Source organism: Salvelinus alpinus, chromosome 37 (assembly GCF_045679555.1).
Source record: "Salvelinus alpinus chromosome 37, SLU_Salpinus.1, whole genome shotgun sequence".
In the NCBI taxonomy this organism is placed as follows: domain Eukaryota; kingdom Metazoa; phylum Chordata; class Actinopteri; order Salmoniformes; family Salmonidae; genus Salvelinus; species Salvelinus alpinus.
The window spans coordinates 8,335,862-8,356,502 of NC_092122.1; the positions used below are offsets into that span (position 1 = coordinate 8,335,862).

General features: G+C 48.7%; 1 long non-coding RNA gene across 1 annotated transcript in view; it reads left to right on the plus strand.

Annotated features, from left to right (window-relative positions):
- Positions 1 to 20,641, plus strand: part of LOC139565641 (uncharacterized) — a 112,204-nt gene that overhangs the window by 37,941 nt on the left and 53,622 nt on the right. Inside the window, exon 2 of the long non-coding RNA XR_011672951.1 lies at positions 18,290 to 18,351. This is a non-coding gene — a long non-coding RNA (uncharacterized lncRNA). The remainder of the gene's footprint in view (positions 1 to 18,289; positions 18,352 to 20,641) is intronic.

Consider the following 20,641-nt stretch of genomic DNA (forward strand, 5'->3'; position numbering starts at 1 on the left):
GCTGTGTGATGGGGGGGGGGTCACTTCTCTACTTATTTGTGAGGTTCTTAGCTGTGTGATGGGGTTCACTTCTCTACTTATTTGTGAGGTTCTTAGCTGTGTGATGGGGGGTCACTTCTCTACTTATTTGTGAGGTTCTTAGCTGTGTGATGGGGGGTCACTTCTCTACTTATTTGTGAGGTTCTTAGCTGTGTGATGGGGGGTCACTTCTCTACTTATTTGTGAGGTTCTTAGCTGTGTGATGGGGGGTCACTTCTCTACTTATTTGTGAGGTTCTTAGCTGTGTGATGGGGGTTCACTTCTCTACTTATTTGTGAGGTTCTTAGCTGTGTGATGGGGGTTCACTTCTCTACTTATTTGTGAGGTTCTTAGTTGTGTGATGGGGGGTCACTTCTCTACTTATTTGTGAGTTTCTTAGCTGTGTGATGGGGGGTCACTTCTCTACTTATTTGTGAGGTTCTTAGCTGTGTGATGGGGGGTCACTTCTCTACTTATTTGTGAGGTTCTTAGCTGTGTGATGGGGGGTCACTTCTCTACTTATTTGTGAGGTTCTTAGCTGTGTGATGGGGGGTCACTTCTCTACTTATTTGTGAGGTTCTTAGCTGTGTGATGGGGGGTCACTTCTCTACTTATTCATGAGGTTCTTAGCTGTGTGATGGGGGGTCACTTCTCTACTTATTTGTGAGGTTCTTAGCTGTGTGATGGGGGGTCACTTCTCTACTTATTTGTGAGGTTCTTAGCTGTGTGATGGGGGGTCACTTCTCTACTTATTTGTGAGGTTCTTAGCTGTGTGATGGGGGGGGTCACTTCTCTACTTATTTGTGAGGTTCTTAGCTGTGTGATGGGGGGGGGGGTCACTTCTCTACTTTTTTGTGAGGTTCTTAGCTGTGTGATGGGGGGGGTTCACTTCTCTACTTATTTGTGAGGTTCTTAGCTGTGTGATGGGGGGGGTCACTTCTCTACTTATTTGTGAGGTTCTTAGCTGTGTGATGGGGGGGGGGTCACTTCTCTACTTATTTGTGAGGTTCTTAGCTGTGTGATGGGGGGGGGGTTCACTTCTCTACTTATTTGTGAGGTTCTTAGCTGTGTGATGGGGGGGGGGTCACTTCTCTACTTATTTGTGAGGGTCTTAGCTGTGTGATGGGGGGGGGGGTCACTTCTCTACTTACTTGTGAGGTTCTTAGCTGTGTGATGGGGGGGGGGGGGGGTCACTTCTCTACTTATTCGTGAGGTTCTTAGCTGTGTGATGGGGGGTCACTTCTCTACTTATTTGTGAGGGTCTTAGTTGTGTGATGGGGGGGGGGGGTCACTTCTCTACTTATTTGTGAGGTTCTTAGCTGTGTGATGGGGGGGGGTCATTTCTCTACTTCTTTGTGAGGTTCTTAGCTGTGTGATGGGGGGGGGGTCACTTCTCTACTTCTTTGTGAGGTTCTTAGCTGTGTGATGGGGGGGGGGTTCACTTCTCTACTTATTTGTGAGGGTCTTAGCTGTGTGATGGGGGGGGGTCACTTCTCTACTTATTTGTGAGGTTCTTAGCTGTGTGATGGGGTTCACTTCTCTACTTATTTGTGAGGTTCTTAGCTGTGTGATGGGGGGGAGGGGGGGGCTTCTCTACTTATTTGTGAGGTTCTTAGCTGTGTGATGGGGGGGGTTCACTTCTCTACTTATTTGTGAGGTTCTTAGCTGTGTGATGGGGGGGGGGGTCACTTCTCTACTTATTTGTGAGGTTCTTAGCTGTGTGATGGGGGGGGGTCACTTCTCTACTTATTTGTGAGGTTCTTAGCTGTGTGATGGGGGGGTTCACTTCTCTACTTATTTGTGAGGTTCTTAGCTGTGTGATGAGGGGGGGGTCACTTCTCTACTTATTTGTGAGGTTCTTAGCTGTGTGATGGGGGGGCGGGGGGTCACTTCTCTACTTATTTGTGAGGTTCTTAGCTGTGTGATGGGGGGGGGGGGGGTTCACTTCTCTACTTATTTGTGAGGTTCTTAGCTGTGTGATGGGGGGGGTCACTTCTCTACTTATTTGTGAGGTTCTTAGCTGTGTGATGGGGGGGGGGGGTCACTTCTCTACTTTTTTGTGAGGTTCTTAGCTGTGTGATGGGGGGGGGGTTCACTTCTCTACTTATTTGTGAGGTTCTTAGCTGTGTGATGGGGGGGTCACTTCTCTACTTATTTGTGAGGTTCTTAGCTGTGTGATGGGGGGGGGGTCACTTCTCTACTTATTTGTGAGGTTCTTAGCTGTGTGATGGGGGGGGGGTCACTTCTCTACTTATTTGTGAGGGTCTTAGCTGTGTGATGGGGGGGGGGGGTCACTTCTCTACTTACTTGTGAGGTTCTTAGCTGTGTGATGGGGGGGGGGGGTGGTCACTTCTCTACTTATTTGTGAGGTTCTTAGCTGTGTGATGGGGGGGGTCACTTCTCTACTTATTTGTGAGGTTCTTAGCTGTGTGATGGGGGGGGGGGTCACTTCTCTACTTTTTTGTGAGGTTCTTAGCTGTGTGATGGGGGGGGTTCACTTCTCTACTTATTTGTGAGGTTCTTAGCTGTGTGATGGGGGGGGTCACTTCTCTACTTATTTGTGAGGTTCTTAGCTGTGTGATGGGGGGGGGGTCACTTCTCTACTTATTTGTGAGGTTCTTAGCTGTGTGATGGGGGGGGGGTTCACTTCTCTACTTATTTGTGAGGTTCTTAGCTGTGTGATGGGGGGGGGGTCACTTCTCTACTTATTTGTGAGGGTCTTAGCTGTGTGATGGGGGGGGGGGGTCACTTCTCTACTTACTTGTGAGGTTCTTAGCTGTGTGATGGGGGGGGGGGGGGGGTCACTTCTCTACTTATTCGTGAGGTTCTTAGCTGTGTGATGGGGGGTCACTTCTCTACTTATTTGTGAGGGTCTTAGTTGTGTGATGGGGGGGGGGGGTCACTTCTCTACTTATTTGTGAGGTTCTTAGCTGTGTGATGGGGGGGGGTCATTTCTCTACTTCTTTGTGAGGTTCTTAGCTGTGTGATGGGGGGGGGGTCACTTCTCTACTTCTTTGTGAGGTTCTTAGCTGTGTGATGGGGGGGGGGTTCACTTCTCTACTTATTTGTGAGGGTCTTAGCTGTGTGATGGGGGGGGGTCACTTCTCTACTTATTTGTGAGGTTCTTAGCTGTGTGATGGGGGGGGGTTCACTTCTCTACTTATTTGTGAGGTTCTTAGCTGTGTGATGGGGGGGGGGGTCACTTCTCTACTTATTTGTGAGGTTCTTAGCTGTGTGATGGGGGGGGGTCACTTCTCTACTTATTTGTGAGGTTCTTAGCTGTGTGATGGGGGGGTTCACTTCTCTACTTATTTGTGAGGTTCTTAGCTGTGTGATGAGGGGGGGGTCACTTCTCTACTTATTTGTGAGGTTCTTAGCTGTGTGATGGGGGGGCGGGGGGTCACTTCTCTACTTATTTGTGAGGTTCTTAGCTGTGTGATGGGGGGGGGGGGGTTCACTTCTCTACTTATTTGTGAGGTTCTTAGCTGTGTGATGGGGGGGGTCACTTCTCTACTTATTTGTGAGGTTCTTAGCTGTGTGATGGGGGGGGGGGGTCACTTCTCTACTTTTTTGTGAGGTTCTTAGCTGTGTGATGGGGGGGGGGGTTCACTTCTCTACTTATTTGTGAGGTTCTTAGCTGTGTGATGGGGGGGTCACTTCTCTACTTATTTGTGAGGTTCTTAGCTGTGTGATGGGGGGGGGGTCACTTCTCTACTTATTTGTGAGGTTCTTAGCTGTGTGATGGGGGGGGAGTTGTTCACTTCTCTACTTATTTGTGAGGTGCTTAGCTGTGTGATGGGGGGGGGGTCACTTCTCTACTTATTTGTGAGGGTCTTAGCTGTGTGATGGGGGGGGGGGGTCACTTCTCTACTTACTTGTGAGGTTCTTAGCTGTGTGATGGGGGGGGGGGGTGGTCACTTCTCTACTTATTTGTGAGGTTCTTAGCTGTGTGATGGGGGGGGGGGTTCACTTCTCTACTTATTTGTGAGGGTCTTAGCTGTGTGATGGGGGGGGTTCACTTCTCTACTTATTTGTGAGGTTCTTAGCTGTGTGATGGGGGGGGGTCACTTCTCTACTTATTTGTGAGGTTCTTAGCTGTGTGATGGGGGGGAGGCGTCACTTCTCTACTTATTTGTGAGGTTCTTAGCTGTGTGATGGGGGGGGGTCACTTCTCTACTTATTTGTGAGGGTCTTAGCTGTGTGATGGGGGGGACGGGGGGTTCACTTCTCTACTTATTTGTGAGGGTCTTAGCTGTGTGATGGGGGGGGGGGTCACTTCTCTACTTATTTGTGAGGGTCTTAGCTGTGTGATGGGGGGGGGGTCACTTCTCTACTTATTTGTGAGGGTCTTAGCTGTGTGATGGGGGGGTCACTTCTCTACTTATTTGTGAGGGTCTTAGCTGTGTGATGGGGGGGGGGGTTCACTTCTCTACTTATTTGTGAGGGTCTTAGCTGTGTGATGGGGGGGGGGGTCACTTCTCTACTTATTTGTGAGGGTCTTAGCTGTGTGATGGGGGGGGGGGGTCACTTCTCTACTTATTTGTGAGGTTCTTAGCTGTGTGATGGGGGGGGGGGGGGGTCACTTCTCTACTTATTTGTGAGGTTCTTAGCTGTGTGATGGGGGTCACTTTCTCTACTTATTTGTGAGGTTCTTAGCTGTGTGATGGGGGTCACTTCTCTACTTATTTGTGAGGTTCTTAGCTGTGTGATGGGGGGGTCACTTCTCTACTTATTTGTGAGGGTCTTAGCTGTGTGATGGGGGGGGGGGTCACTTCTCTACTTATTTGTGAGGGTCTTAGCTGTGTGATGGGGGGGGGGTTAACTTCTCTACTTATTTGTGAGGTTCTTAGCTGTGTGATGGGGGGGGGGGTCACTTCTCTACTTATTTGTGAGGTTCTTAGCTGTGTGATGGGGGGGGGTCACTTCTCTACTTATTTGTGAGGTTCTTAGCTGTGTGATGGGGGGGGGTCACTTCTCTACTTATTTGTGAGGTTCTTAGCTGTGTGATGGGGGGGTCACTTCTCTACTTATTTGTGAGTTACTTAGCTGTGTGATGGGGGGGGGGGGGTTCACTTCTCTACTTATTTGTGAGGTTCTTAGCTGTGTGATGGGGGGAGTCACTTCTCTACTTATTTGTGAGGGTCTTAGCTGTGTGATGGGGGGGGGGGTCACTTCTCTACTTATTTGTGAGGTTCTTAGCTGTGTGATGGGGGAGGGGGTCACTTCTCTACTTATTTGTGAGGTTCTTAGCTGTGTGATGGAGGGTCACTTCTCTACTTATTTGTGAGGTTCTTAGCTGTGTGATGGGGGGTCACTTCTCTACTTATTTGTGAGGTTCTTAGCTGTGTGATGGGGGGTCACTTCTCTACTTATTTGTGAGGTTCTTAGCTGTGTGATGGGGGTTCACTTCTCTACTTATTTGTGAGGTTCTTAGCTGTGTGATGGAGGGATCACTTCTCTACTTATTTGTGAGGTTCTTAGCTGTGTGATGGGGGTTCACTTCTCTACTTATTTGTGAGGTTCTTAGCTGTGTGATGGAGGGTCACTTCTCTACTTATTTGTGAGGTTCTTAGCTGTGTGATGGGGGGTCACTTCTCTACTTATTTGTGAGGTTCTTAGCTGTGTGATGGGGGTCACTTCTCTACTTATTTGTGAGGTTCTTAGCTGTGTGATGGGGGGTCACTTCTCTACTTATTTGTGAGGTTCTTAGCTGTGTGACGGGGGGTCACTTCTCTACTTATTTGTGAGGTTCTTAGCTGTGTGATGGGGGGTCACTTCTCTACTTATTTGTGAGGTTCTTAGCTGTTTGATGGGGGGGGGGGGTCACTTCTCTACTTATTTGTGAGGTTCTTAGGTGTGTGATGGGGGGGGGGGTTCACTTCTCTACTTATTTGTGAGGTTCTTAGCTGTGTGATGGGGGGAGTCACTTCTCTACTTATTTGTGAGGGTCTTAGCTGTGTGATGGGGGGGGGGGTCACTTCTCTACTTATTTGTGAGGTCCTTAGCTGTGTGATGGGGGGTCACTACTCTACTTATTTGTGAGGTTCTTAGCTGTGTGATGGGGGGAGTCACTTCTCTACTTATTTGTGAGGGTCTTAGCTGTGTGATGGGGGGGGGGGTCATTTCTCTACTTATTTGTGAGCTTCTTAGCTGTGTGATGGAGGTCACTTCTCTACTTATTTGTGAGGTTCTTAGCTGTGTGATGGGGGTCACTTCTCTACTTATTTGTGAGGTTCTTAGCTGTGTGATGGGGGGTCACTTCTCTACTTATTTGTGAGGTTCTTAGCTGTGTGATGGGGGGTCACTTCTCTACTTATTTATGAGGTTCTTAGCTGTGTGATGGGGGGGGGGTCACTTCTCTACTTATTCGTGAGGTTCTTAGCTGTGTGATGGGGGGGGGGGGGTCACTTCTCTACTTATTCATGAGGTTCTTAGCTGTGTGATGGGGGGTCACTTCTCTACTTATTTGTGAGGTTCTTAGCTGTGTGATGGGGGGTCACTTCTCTACTTATTTGTGAGGTTCTTAGCTGTGTGATGGGGGGTCACTTCTCTACTTATTTGTGAGGTTCTTAGCTGTGTGATGGGGGGTCACTTCTCTACTTATTTGTGAGGTTCTTAGCTGTGTGATGGGGGGTCACTTCTCTACTTATTTGTGAGGTTCTTAGCTGTGTGATGGGGGTCACTTCTCTACTTATTTGTGAGGTTCTTAGCTGTGTGATGGGGGGGGGGGTCATTTCTCTACTTATTTGTGAGGTTCTTAACTGTGTGATGGGGGGTCACTTCTCTACTTATTTGTGAGGTTCTTAGCTGTGTGATGGGGGGTCACTTCTCTACTTATTTGTGAGGTTATTAGCTGTGTGATGGGGGGTCACTTCTCTACTTATTTGTGAGGTTCTTAGCTGTGTGATGGGGGGTCACTTCTCTACTTATTCGTGAGGTTCTTAGCTGTGTGATGGGGGGGGGGGGTCACTTCTCTACTTATTTGTGAGGTTCTTAGCTGTGTGATGGGGGGGTCACTTCTCTACTTATTTGTGAGGGTCTTAGCTGTGTGATGGGGGGGGGGGGTCACTTCTCTACTTATTTGTGAGGTTCTTAGCTGTGTGATGGGGGGGGGGTCACTTCTCTACTTATTCGTGAGGTTCTTAGCTGTGTGATGGGGGGGGGGGTCACTTCTCTACTTATTTGTGAGGTTCTTAGCTGTGTGATGGGGGGTCACTTCTCTACTTATTTATGAGGTTCTTAGCTGTGTGATGGGGGTCACTTCTCTACTTATTTGTGAGGTTCTTAGCTGTGTGATGAGGGGGGGGTCACTTCTCTACTTATTTGTGAGGTTCTTAGCTGTGTGATGGGGGGGGGGGGTCACTTCTCTACTTATTCGTGAGGTTCTTAGCTGTGTGATGGGGGGGGGGGGTCACTTCTCTACTTATTTGTGAGGTTCTTAGCTGTGTGATGGGGGGGCGGGGGGTCACTTCTCTACTTATTTGTGAGGTTCTTAGCTGTGTGATGGGGGGGGGGGGTTCACTTCTCTACTTATTTGTGAGGTTCTTAGCTGTGTGATGGGGGGGGTCACTTCTCTACTTTTTTGTGAGGTTCTTAGCTGTGTGATGGGGGGGGGGGTCACTTCTCTACTTTTTTGTGAGGTTCTTAGCTGTGTGATGGGGGGGGGGTTCACTTCTCTACTTATTTGTGAGGTTCTTAGCTGTGTGATGGAGGGTCACTTCTCTACTTATTTGTGAGGTTCTTAGCTGTGTGATGGGGGTCACTTCTCTACTCATTTGTGAGGTTCTTAGCTGTGTGATGGGGGGGAATGGGTCACTTCTCTACTTATTTGTGAGGTTCTTAGCTGTGTGATGTGGGGGGGGGGGTCACTTCTCTACTTATTTGTGAGGGTCTTAGCTGTGTGATGGGGGGGGGGGTCACTTCTCTACTTACTTGTGAGGTTCTTAGCTGTGTGATGGGGGGGGGGGGTGGTCACTTCTCTACTTATTTGTGAGGTTCTTAGCTGTGTGATGGGGGGGGGGGTTCACTTCTCTACTTATTTGTGAGGGTCTTAGCTGTGTGATGGGGGGGGTTCACTTCTCTACTTATTTGTGAGGTTCTTAGCTGTGTGATGGGGGGGGGTCACTTCTCTACTTATTTGTGAGGTTCTTAGCTGTGTGATGGGGGGGAGGCGTCACTTCTCTACTTATTTGTGAGGTTCTTAGCTGTGTGATGGGGGGGGGGTCACTTCTCTACTTATTTGTGAGGGTCTTAGCTGTGTGATGGGGGGGGTCACTTCTCTACTTATTTGTGAGGGTCTTAGCTGTGTGATGGGGGGGGGGGTTCACTTCTCTACTTATTTGTGAGGGTCTTAGCTGTGTGATGGGGGGGGGGGTCACTTCTCTACTTATTTGTGAGGGTCTTAGCTGTGTGATGGGGGGGGGGGGTCACTTCTCTACTTATTTGTGAGGTTCTTAGCTGTGTGATGGGGGGGGGGGGGTCACTTCTCTACTTATTTGTGAGGTTCTTAGCTGTGTGATGGGGGGGGGGGTCACTTCTCTACTTATTTGTGAGGTTCTTAGCTGTGTGATGGGGGGGGGTCACTTCTCTACTTATTTGTGAGGTTCTTAGCTGTGTGATGGGGGGGTCACTTCTCTACTTATTTGTGAGGGTCTTAGCTGTGTGATGGGGGGGGGGTCACTTCTCTACTTATTTGTGAGGGTCTTAGCTGTGTGATGGGGGGGGGGGTCACTTCTCTACTCATTTGTGAGGTTCTTAGCTGTGTGATGGGGGGGGGGGGTCACTTCTCTACTTATTTGTGAGGTTCTTAGCTGTGTGATGGGGGGGGGGGGGGTCACTTCTCTACTTATTTGTGAGGTTCTTAGCTGTGTGATGGGGGGGGGTCACTTCTCTACTTATTTGTGAGGGTCTTAGCTGTGTGATGGTGAGGGGGGTCATTTCTCTACTTATTTGTGAGCTTCTTAGCTGTGTGATGGGGGGGGGTCACTTCTCTACTTATTTGTGAGGTTCTTAGCTGTGTGATGGGGGGGGGGGTCACTTCTCTACTTATTTGTGAGGTTATTAGCTGTGTGATGGGGTGGGGGGGTCACTTCTCTACTTATTTGTGAGGTTCTTAGCTGTGTGATGGGGGGGGGTCACTTCTCTACTTATTCGTGAGGTTCTTAGCTGTGTGATGGGGGGGGGGTCACTTCTCTACTTATTCGTGAGGTTCTTAGCTGTGTGATGGGGGGGGGGGGGGTCACTTCTCTACTTATTTGTGAGGTTCTTAGCTGTGTGATGGGGGGGGGGTCACTTCTCTACTTATTTGTGAGGGTCTTAGCTGTGTGATGGGGGGGGGGGTCACTTCTCTACTTATTTGTGAGGTTCTTAGCTGTGTGATGGGGGGGGGTCACTTCTCTACTTATTCGTGAGGTTCTTAGCTGTGTGATGGGGGGGGGGGTCACTTCTCTACTTATTTGTGAGGTTCTTAGCTGTGTGATGGGGGGGGGTCACTTCTCTACTTATTTGTGAGGTTCTTAGCTGTGTGATGGGGGGGTTCACTTCTCTACTTATTTGTGAGGTTCTTAGCTGTGTGATGAGGGGGGGGTCACTTCTCTACTTATTTGTGAGGTTCTTAGCTGTGTGATGGGGGGGGGGGGTCACTTCTCTACTTATTCGTGAGGTTCTTAGCTGTGTGATGGGGGGGGGGGGTCACTTCTCTACTTATTTGTGAGGTTCTTAGCTGTGTGATGGGGGGGCGGGGGGTCACTTCTCTACTTATTTGTGAGGTTCTTAGCTGTGTGATGGGGGGGGGGGGGTTCACTTCTCTACTTATTTGTGAGGTTCTTAGCTGTGTGATGGGGGGGGTCACTTCTCTACTTATTTGTGAGGTTCTTAGCTGTGTGATGGGGGGGGGGGTCACTTCTCTACTTTTTTGTGAGGTTCTTAGCTGTGTGATGGGGGGGGGGTTCACTTCTCTACTTATTTGTGAGGTTCTTAGCTGTGTGATGGGGGGGGTCACTTCTCTACTTATTTGTGAGGTTCTTAGCTGTGTGATGGGGGGGGGGTCACTTCTCTACTTATTTGTGAGGTTCTTAGCTGTGTGATGGGGGGGGGTTCACTTCTCTACTTATTTGTGAGGTTCTTAGCTGTGTGATGGGGGGGGGGGGGTCACTTCTCTACTTATTTGTGAGGTTCTTAGCTGTGTGATGGGGGGGCGGGGGGTCACTTCTCTACTTATTTGTGAGGTTCTTAGCTGTGTGATGGGGGGGGGGGTTCACTTCTCTACTTATTTGTGAGGTTCTTAGCTGTGTGATGGGGGGGGTCACTTCTCTACTTATTTGTGAGGTTCTTAGCTGTGTGATGGGGGGGGGGGGGTCACTTCTCTACTTTTTTGTGAGGTTCTTAGCTGTGTGATGGGGGGGGGGTTCACTTCTCTACTTATTTGTGAGGTTCTTAGCTGTGTGATGGGGGGGGTCACTTCTCTACTTATTTGTGAGGTTCTTAGCTGTGTGATGGGGGGGGGGGGTCACTTCTCTACTTATTTGTGAGGTTCTTAGCTGTGTGATGGGGGGGGGGTTCACTTCTCTACTTATTTGTGAGGTTCTTAGCTGTGTGATGGGGGGGGGGTCACTTCTCTACTTATTTGTGAGGGTCTTAGCTGTGTGATGGGGGGGGGGGTCACTTCTCTACTTACTTGTGAGGTTCTTAGCTGTGTGATGGGGGGGGGGGTGGTCACTTCTCTACTTATTTGTGAGGTTCTTAGCTGTGTGATGGGGGGGGGGGTTCACTTCTCTACTTATTTGTGAGGGTCTTAGCTGTGTGATGGGGGGGGTTCACTTCTCTACTTATTTGTGAGGTTCTTAGCTGTGTGATGGGGGGGGGTCACTTCTCTACTTATTTGTGAGGTTCTTAGCTGTGTGATGGGGGGGAGGCGTCACTTCTCTACTTATTTGTGAGGTTCTTAGCTGTGTGATGGGGGGGTCACTTCTCTACTTATTTGTGAGGGTCTTAGCCGTGTGATGGGGGGGACGGGGGGTTCACTTCTCTACTTATTTGTGAGGGTCTTAGCTGTGTGATGGGGGGGGGGGTCACTTCTCTACTTATTTGTGAGGGTCTTAGCTGTGTGATGGGGGGGGGTCACTTCTCTACTTATTTGTGAGGGTCTTAGCTGTGTGATGGGGGGGGGGGTTCACTTCTCTACTTATTTGTGAGGGTCTTAGCTGTGTGATGGGGGGGGGGGTCACTTCTCTACTTATTTGTGAGGGTCTTAGCTGTGTGATGGGGGGGGGGGGTCACTTCTCTACTTATTTGTGAGGTTCTTAGCTGTGTGATGGGGGGGGGGGGTCACTTCTCTACTTATTTGTGAGGTTCTTAGCTGTGTGATGGGGGGGGGGGTCACTTCTCTACTTATTTGTGAGGTTCTTAGCTGTGTGATGGGGGGGGGTCACTTCTCTACTTATTTGTGAGGTTCTTAGCTGTGTGATGGGGGGGTCACTTCTCTACTTATTTGTGAGGGTCTTAGCTGTGTGATGGGGGGGGGGGTCACTTCTCTACTTATTTGTGAGGGTCTTAGCTGTGTGATGGGGGGGGGGGGTCACTTCTCTACTTATTTGTGAGGTTCTTAGCTGTGTGATGGGGGGGGGGGGGGTCACTTCTCTACTTATTTGTGAGGTTCTTATCTGTGTGATGGTGGGTCAGTTCTCTACTTATTTGTGAGGTTCTTAGCTGTGTGATGGGGGGGGGTCACTTCTCTACTTATTTGTGAGGTTCTTAGCTGTGTGATGGGGGGGTCACTTCTCTACTTATTTGTGAGTTACTTAGCTGTGTGATGGGGGGGGGGGGGGGTTCACTTCTCTACTTATTTGTGAGGTTCTTAGCTGTGTGATGGGGGGAGTCACTTCTCTACTTATTTGTGAGGGTCTTAGCTGTGTGATGGGGGGGGGGTCACTTCTCTACTTATTTGTGAGGTTCTTAGCTGTGTGATGGGGGGTCACTTCTCTACTTATTTGTGAGGTTCTTAGCTGTGTGATGGGGGGTCACTTCTCTACTTATTTGTGAGGTTCTTAGCTGTGTGATGGGGGGTCACTTCTCTACTTATTTGTGAGGTTCTTAGCTGTGTGATGGGGGGTCACTTCTCTACTTATTTGTGAGGTTCTTAGCTGTGTGATGGGGGTCACTTCTCTACTTATTTGTGAGGTTCTTAGCTGTGTGATGGGGGGTCACTTCTCTACTTATTTGTGAGGTTCTTAGCTGTGTGATGGGGGTTCACTTCTCTACTTATTTGTGAGGTTCTTAGCTGTGTGATGGGGGGTCACTTCTCTACTTATTTGTGAGGTTCTTAGCTGTGTGATGGGGGGTCACTTCTCTACTTATTTGTGAGGTTCTTAGCTGTGTGATGGGGGGTCACTTCTCTACTTATTTGTGAGGTTCTTAGCTGTGTGATGGGGGGTCACTTCTCTACTTATTTGTGAGGTTCTTAGCTGTGTGATGGGGGGGGGGGTCTTCTCTACTTATTTGTGAGGTTCTTAGCTGTGTGATGGGGGGGGGGGGGTCACTTCTCTACTTATTCGTGTCTTTTGTTCTTCTTTTCTTTCTTTCTCTACTAGTGTCCCTCCCTCAATTTTCTTCATACTCTGTGTATTTTTCCTGAGTACTTAGGGTGTGTGGTTGTTTTTTGGTCTTTGTCTTTGGTCCTTTGGTCCTTTAATAACCTCAACTGGAGGACATCTACCATTGTGGTCATGGTCCATCTGGAGTACAGTAGCATGTTTCCACTAGTCTTTGATCTAAGGTCAGTTGTGCTCTTACCCCCCTTATGGTTAAGGTTAGGATATGGGGAGGGTAAGCTGATTCTAGATCTGTGGTTAGGGGGCAACTTATCCTCGGGAGCCAACCAGACATATGAGAGGGAGTGGGGGACAGATCAAATAGACCAATCAGATGAGAGGAATCAGCGAGCGACAGCAGACGGAGACTAAACATCGTAAGACAGGAAGGAAGTTGCTGTGGCTGAATTACACAATGTAGTTACATCCCACACCGAAATATTTACCACTATCACCACGCTAGCCCCACCACTCCCTGTCCCTTGCTCCATGATTAGAGGGTTAGGGGATGTGTGTGTGTGTTTGTATGTGTGTGTTTGCGTGTGTGTGTGTGTTTGCGTGTGTGTGTGTGTCTGTCTGTGTAGCCTATGTTTGTGTGCATACGTATGTGTGTATGTAGGGCCGTGTGTGTGTGCGTGTGTGTGTGCATATATGTGCGGGTGTATGTCAAGGGGGGTTAGTCCTGTAGGGACCACCTAGGTGAACAATAGGCCTTTCATTGTGGCCCGAAAGATCCAGAGCTCCAGACAGGAAACCCCAGTCAGAGTAGCCCAGACTGGGGGAACCCGAGGGTAATTTGGGCAACAGGTTTGGAGCTCAATCACTGGATGTGGGGTGGTAACATAGGACAAGCAGTTGGTTGGATAGGGAGGGCTGGTGGAGGATAGGTCTGAAGCTGTGGGCTAGGGGGTGGACTAGGGGGTGACTTGGAGGCACGTGGGCTGGATGAGGGTAGGTCAAGGTGTTTTGGGGGAGGTGAGGTGTGAGTAATTGGAGTGAGGGCAGCAGTACCACAGAGTATGTGTCTCTCTCTGTGTCTGTGTGTGTTACACAGATTGGATAGAGGACAGGTAGAAATCCTACGTAACAGATGCGAGTCAGCAGATGTTTAATCACTATTATTGTATTAGTGGTGAAATGAATAGGCAGATGTGTTGCTGATTGTTATGATATTACAGTAGTCAGATTACGCCAGTGATTAGGGACGTAGGTTTTACCCAGCTGGAACTGAGCTGCTGCCCCAGCCATAGTCTCAGTTAATCCTTCTACCCCGAAACAAATCCCTCTGTCATCCCTGCGATTCTGGGAAGAGGTTACACAAGCCAGACACGCAAGGGTACACACATTTACATTACATTTGACATTTTAGTCATTTAGCAGACGCTCTTCTCCAGAGCGACTTACAGTAGTGAGTCCATACATTTTCATACAGTTTTCTTACTGGTCCCCTTTGGGAATTGAACCCACGACCCTGACGTTGCAAGCGCCATGCATGCGACATGCGCTATCAACTGAGCTACACACACACACAAGACAGACATATGCACACACACACGCACACACAGACACACACACACACAAACCCACCCCTCCTGGGCCAGCTGTGGCTCTCATTTATGGATTATAATACCAGGTTGGCCACTGCTCACAATGGTCATGTTTATCTGATCCTTATTAAAGACCTGCTCACAATGGAACAGGAGGCATGTGTCCTCTTTTTGTCCTCTCTCTCTCTCTCCCCTCTCTTGCTCTCTCTCTCTCTCTCTTGCTCTCTCTCTCCTCCCCTCTCTTGCTCTCTCTCTCGCTCTCCTCGCTCTCTCTCTCTAGCTCTCTCTCTCTTCGCTCTCTCTCTCTTTCTCTCCTCTCTCTCTCTCTTTCTCTCTCTCTCTCCTCTCTCTCTCTCTTTCTCTCTCCCACTTTCTGTATTTGTTTGTGTGTTTGCTTCAGGAGCCTGATAAAATTGAGGTGTGTGTGTGTGTGATTGTGTTTATCCAACCATAGTGATTGTGCTCTTCAAGGGGACTAGCCTGCCCTCCCCAGGTTATATCCCCTCTCCCCACCACGACACACGACTAAATTAACACACTGTTAGTATAACGACACAGGACAAGACCCAAATGCAGACACAGGAGGCAGATGGTTCGAGTCGCTGATAATTATTATTATAAACTGTGTGGTTCGAGCCCTTAATGCTAATTGGCTGACAGCCTTGGTATATCAGACCGTATACCACAGGTATGACAAAACATGTATTTTTACTACTCTAATTACGTTGGTAACCAGTTTTTAATAGCAATTAGGCACCTTGGGGGTTTGTAGTATATGGCTAATATACCACGGCAGAATGGTATGGCAGGCGGGCTCAGGGCAGGCAGAATGGTATGGCAGGCGGGCTCAGGGTAGGCAGAATGGTATGGCAGGCGGGCTCAGGACAGGCTGAAAAGGTCAGAACCGGGAGGACTAGAAAACAGGGACTTGTAGGCTTGACGAGACAAGGCGATGGCAGCAGACAAACAGAAAACACAGCTATAAATACACAGGAGATAATGGGGACAAATGGGAGACACCTGGTGGGGGGTGGAGACAAGCACAATACAGGTGAAACAGATCAGGGTGTGACAGAGTGTATGTTAATAGTGACAGTAGCATCTAACTTAGCATGAACGTGTAGGCAAGTGAACAATAGAAAATAACAAAGTAATAAACAGATCATTGAAAAGTACTGAGTAATACGGAGAGAGAGTCTGAACACTTAGCTGTAGTTATTCTCCTAAAACCTCAATGTTGCTGACAGTGTTAGCAGTTGGTTGTCCATTAGTGCAGAGCAGTGGAGGCTGCTGAGGGGAGGACGGCTCATAATAATGGCTGGAATGGAGTCAATGGAAAGGTATCAAACGCATCAAAAACATGGTTTCTATGTGGTTGATACCAGTCCGTTGACTCCATTCCAGCCATTATTACGAGCCGTTCTCCTCTCAGCAGCCTCCGCTGGTGCAGAGAGGCATGACACTGATAGTTGCTTCCCTTCATGGTGTACTCTATGTCCCTGTGTGGCTTTGGAGCATGGTTCACTATGTAAACAGTCCCTGGTCTCTATCTGCGGATGGTCATGTATTGTAATGATGCTGGCGGGTCATAACAGGAGCTGGAGGAGAGGTGTATTGTAATGATGCTGGTGGTTCATAACAGGAGATGGAGGAGAGGTGTATTGTAATGATGCTGGTGGTTCATAACAGGAGCTGGAGGAGAGGTGTATTGTAATGATGCTGGTGGTTCATAACAGGAGCTGGAGGAGAGGTGTATTGTAATGATGCTGGTGGTTCATAACAGGAGCTGGAGGAGAGGTGTATTGTAATGATGCTGGTGGTTCATAACAGGAGCTGGAGGAGAGGTCTATTGTAATGATGCTGGTGGTTCATAACCGGAGCTGGAGGAGAGGTGTATTGTAATGATGCTGGTGGTTCATAACAGGAGCTGGAGGAGAGGTGTATTGTAATGATGCTGGTGGTTCATAACAGGAGCTGGAGGAGAGGTGTATTGTAATGATGCTGGTGGTTCATAACAGGAGCTGGAAGAGAGGTGTATTGTAATGATGCTGGTGGTTCATAACAGGAGCTGGAGGAGAGGTGTATTGTAATGATGCTGGTGGTTCATAACAGGATCTGGAGGAGAGGTGTATTGTAATGATGCTGGTGGTTCATAACAGGAGCTGGAGGAGAGGTGTATTGTAATGATGCTGGTGGTTCATAACAGGATCTGGAGGAGAGGTGTATTGTAATGATGCTGGTGGTTCATAACAGGAGCTGGAAGAGAGGTGTATTGTAATGATGCTGGTGGTTCATAACAGGAGCTGGAGGAGAGGTGTATTGTAATGATGCTGGTGGTTCATAACAGGAGCTGGAGGAGAGGTGTATTGTAATGATGCTGGTGGTTCATAACAGGAGCTGGAGGAGAGGTGTATTGTAATGATGCTGGTGGTTCATAACAGGAGCTGGAGGAGAGGTGTATTGTAATGATGCTGGTGGTTCATTGTAATGATGCTGGCGGTCCATAACAAGAGCTGGAGGAGAAGGTGACACAATGAGAGCATGGTGCCCTTGTGCCAAGTCTTTTCAGTCCATGGAAGCGTGTGTGTACGTGTGTGTGTGTGTGTTTATGTCCAATGTCCATGCGTGCGTGCATTTGCATACACGTTTGTGTGTGTGTGTGCTGGTGTGTGTGTGTGTGTGTGTGTGTGCTGGTGTGTATAAGTGGCCATTGTACTGCAACCATAGAGGAGATGAAGAGTGTATTGTAACACAAAGCCACCAGCTCAGCCCAGACCAGTCAGACCTATTTGGCATGCACCTGGCATCTCCTCAGACGCGGGACATTATTAATTGCTAATACATATTTATGTGGCACAAATTTGCCATTTGTTGATGCATAAAATTATCAATAGCGGTAGGGCGCTTAGCCAGAGAAAATGGTGACCTTTTGAAATAGTAATAAATGGAACCGTGTGTGTGTGTGTGTGTGTGTGTGTGTGTGTGTGTGTGTGTGTGTGTGTGTGTGTGTGTGTGTGTGTGTGTGTGTGTGTGTGTGTGTGTGTGTGTGTGTGTGTGTGTGTGTGTGTGTGTGTGTGTGTGTGTGTGTGTGTGTGTGTGTGTGTGTGTGTGTGTGGGAGGTATAGTCTGAGCGAGTGTTATCTACATGTCTGAAAGAGAGATTGTTTTTGAACAGAAAAGATGGTCGGAATTTTGTTCTCTTTCTTTGGAAATGCAGGAAAATATTAGAGGCGAGTGTTGGCTGATAATTGGTGAGTCTGTGTGTATGTGTGTATGTACGTGTGTGTATGTATGCATGTGTACTGTGCCTGAATGTGTGTATGAGTGACTATGTGTTTCTTTGAGTGTACACAGTGTGTATATGTATATGTATTCGTGCTGTCTGTGCATTTGCGTGCATACTATATGTGTGTGTATTTGAGTATGAGTGTGTGGAGGGCAGAGTAGAGTGGGTGTAGTTCAGTCTGTGCCTCGCTGCAGGTGACTCCACTATCCTCCCTCGCCTATGCTTGACCAGCTGGGCATGTTCAGTCACACTCAACTCAATAACGAATAAATTAGTCTCATTTCAAGTGACTCGTCCCCCTTTTTGCAAACACATTTACTTTCTATTAATGGCTGATCTCCTGTGCCAACAGCCGCGGCGGAGTGGGATGGCAGGCTGTATTAACATACAGATTACAGAGGGTTCTTCACCGGGAAGTGACATACACTTACAGGCACTTACACACACACACACACACACACACACACACACACACACACACACACACACACACACACACACACACACACACACACACACACACACACACACACACACACACACACACACACATCCTGAAGTCACTGACTCTCTCGCTTTTCTCTCTCCTCTCTCTCTCTCTCTTTCAGCTTCTGTATATTATGCACCTGTGGCGACTGACTCTGCATGTCTGTTTATGTACATCTGTTTTGCGTCACTTGTCGAACTCACTCTTCTCTGTCTCCTCCTTGTCCCCCTCCCCTCCATCTTGCACTCCCTCCCTGCCTGCTCTCTCTTTCTCCCTATCCCTCCCTCCCTCTTTCTTTCTTTCTTTCTTTCTCTCTCTCTCCTCTCTCCTCTCTCCCCCTCCTCTCTCTCTCTCTCTGTTCCAGGGTGCACCCTCTCTCTGATGGGTATCCAGTCCACCCGGTCATCTCTTCAGGGACGTTAGTAGGTCAGCTGCTATTTTCATACTTCTGAATCCCGAACACACCCTTATTCACCCTTCCCCAGTTCTCTACTGTCCACACTTACTCACTCTCCCCTGGTTCTGTACTGTACGGCATTAAAACACACTTCCCTAAAAGACCTTCAGTGAACCACCGTAGTTGTAGAGTAAGTTATAGATAGACCTATTAGGTAAAGAAGACAGGGGATTGGTGGAGGCTCTGCAGAAGGGTGTGATGGTGGTGAGTTTAACAAGTCACTTTCCTGACAGTGTTTCCCAGTACTCGTCAACGTCCAAACAAAGCCTTGTTACTAAAGTGTATCTAGGCGGGACTATAACCCACCCGGATAACCCTGATGGCCTCAACATGAAAGCCATCACATCGTCAGGCTTCAGCCTCTTTCCTAACTGAGCAGCTTTCATGTGGCCTTCACCGGGTCACACAGGGCTCCGGACAGTTTCCATGACTACACCACGCATGCAGCCAATCAGGCCCTCCCGTTCGCCCCAGCGGAACAGTGGGCAGCCAATAGCCATCACATCACTGGCGTGGATCTACAGAGAGAGGGGAGCAGGGGGAGAGAGACCTTTAGTGCTCAGCCAAGGCCTTCACCCTATACAAGAACAGGGGCTGAGGACTGTGAAATAGAGGAGAAACACTGTGAGAACTATAAGGACTGTTAAGACAGGACAGTGATGTGGATGGGGGCCAAGAATAGACAGAAGGACAAAGAGGACAGTGCTGAGGGACAGTAGGGGTGATGTTTACTGGGAACTGCAGACAGAGAGACAAGGGGAAGAAAACATATGTAGGGACTGTCGGGACACACAGAGGCTATGGGGACAGTGGAGTGGGACAGTACATAAGGCACTATGGGGACAGTACATAGGGGATAGGGTCCATCCAGATGGAGAGGTCTTTGGGTGTCGGAGGAGAGGAGAACAACGATACAGGGCCAGCTGAGATCACTGCCCTGACCACTGGTCCTCAGAGAGCAGACTCCACACACACACACACACACACACACACACACACACACACACACACACACACACACACACACACACACACACACATCACCGTGGCGTGTCACTGCTGTCTCTTCAGCTGCCAACGCGGCCAGCCGGAAAGCTCTGTCCTCAAATCAGATAGTTTTTCTGTCAGATCCACTAGAGTGCTACGCCTCACAGGGCATGATATTGTCTGACATATGGGTTAGCTCCTCTCCCTCTATACCTCTCTCTCTCCCTCTCTCCCTCTGTCCCTCTGTCCCTCTGTCCCTTTCTCCCTATTGCCCTTTCTATCTCTGTCCAGGAAACACAGCCACACAGGGAGACCGAGAATAGAGGGGTTGATGCAGTTTCACAAAATATTGTACAATAATACACAATGAAGTGTAACTGGGCTAGGCTAAGAGGTCAGTGGATTGAACTTGACAGAGTTTTTAGTTTCTTCTTGTTGTGTGGATGATGTCTACCAGCTGAGCCTTAATTCTATGGGCTTCCCTCTTCACTGCTGCCCTGACTGCTTTAATCTAGGTCTGTTATGGGTTCTCTCTCTCTTTTTCGCTCTCTCTCTCTTTCGCTCTCTTTCTCTCTCTCTCTCTCTCTCTCTCTCTCTCTCTCTCTCTCTCTCTCTCTCTCTCTCTCTCTCTCTCTCTCTCTCTCTCTCTCTCTCTCTCTCTCTCTCTCTCTCTCTCTCTCTCTCTCTCTCTCTCTCTCTCTCTCTCTCTCTCTCTCTCTGTCTCTCTGTCTCTCTGTCTCTCTGTCTCTCTGTCTCTCTGTCTCTGATGTAGAACATGTCCAGAAGCAGCAGGAAACAGTGCTGTGGAGCAGGAAGTAGTTGGGCTGTAAAGTGGTTTTTGAACTGGTGACCCTCTTGACTTCTAATGTAACATCCTCTTCTTGACTCCCTAAAGCCCTGATGTCCACGTATAACTGTATGTGTGTGTGTGTGTGTCTGTGGTGTGTGCCCAAATGGATAGACAGAACTGCAGTCTACTTGAACAATACTGTCTGCCCCCACGATTCCATCTATGTATATCTGTGTGTGTAGCAGCTGATGATATAAACAGATAGAGACCCTGATGGAGGATGTGAGCTCTGGTGTTTGAGCTGAGGAGATGAATGACTGTCCTGCCCTGGACCCTGTATATACCACACACACACACACAAACACACACATCCCCATCTCTGTGTATACCAGCCGTCAGTTCTTTAGTGGCTGGTAACAAAGGGTGTGTTTAGCCCAGGGTAGCAGTGTAAATACATGGAGAGTAATGGAGGTGATTGTACT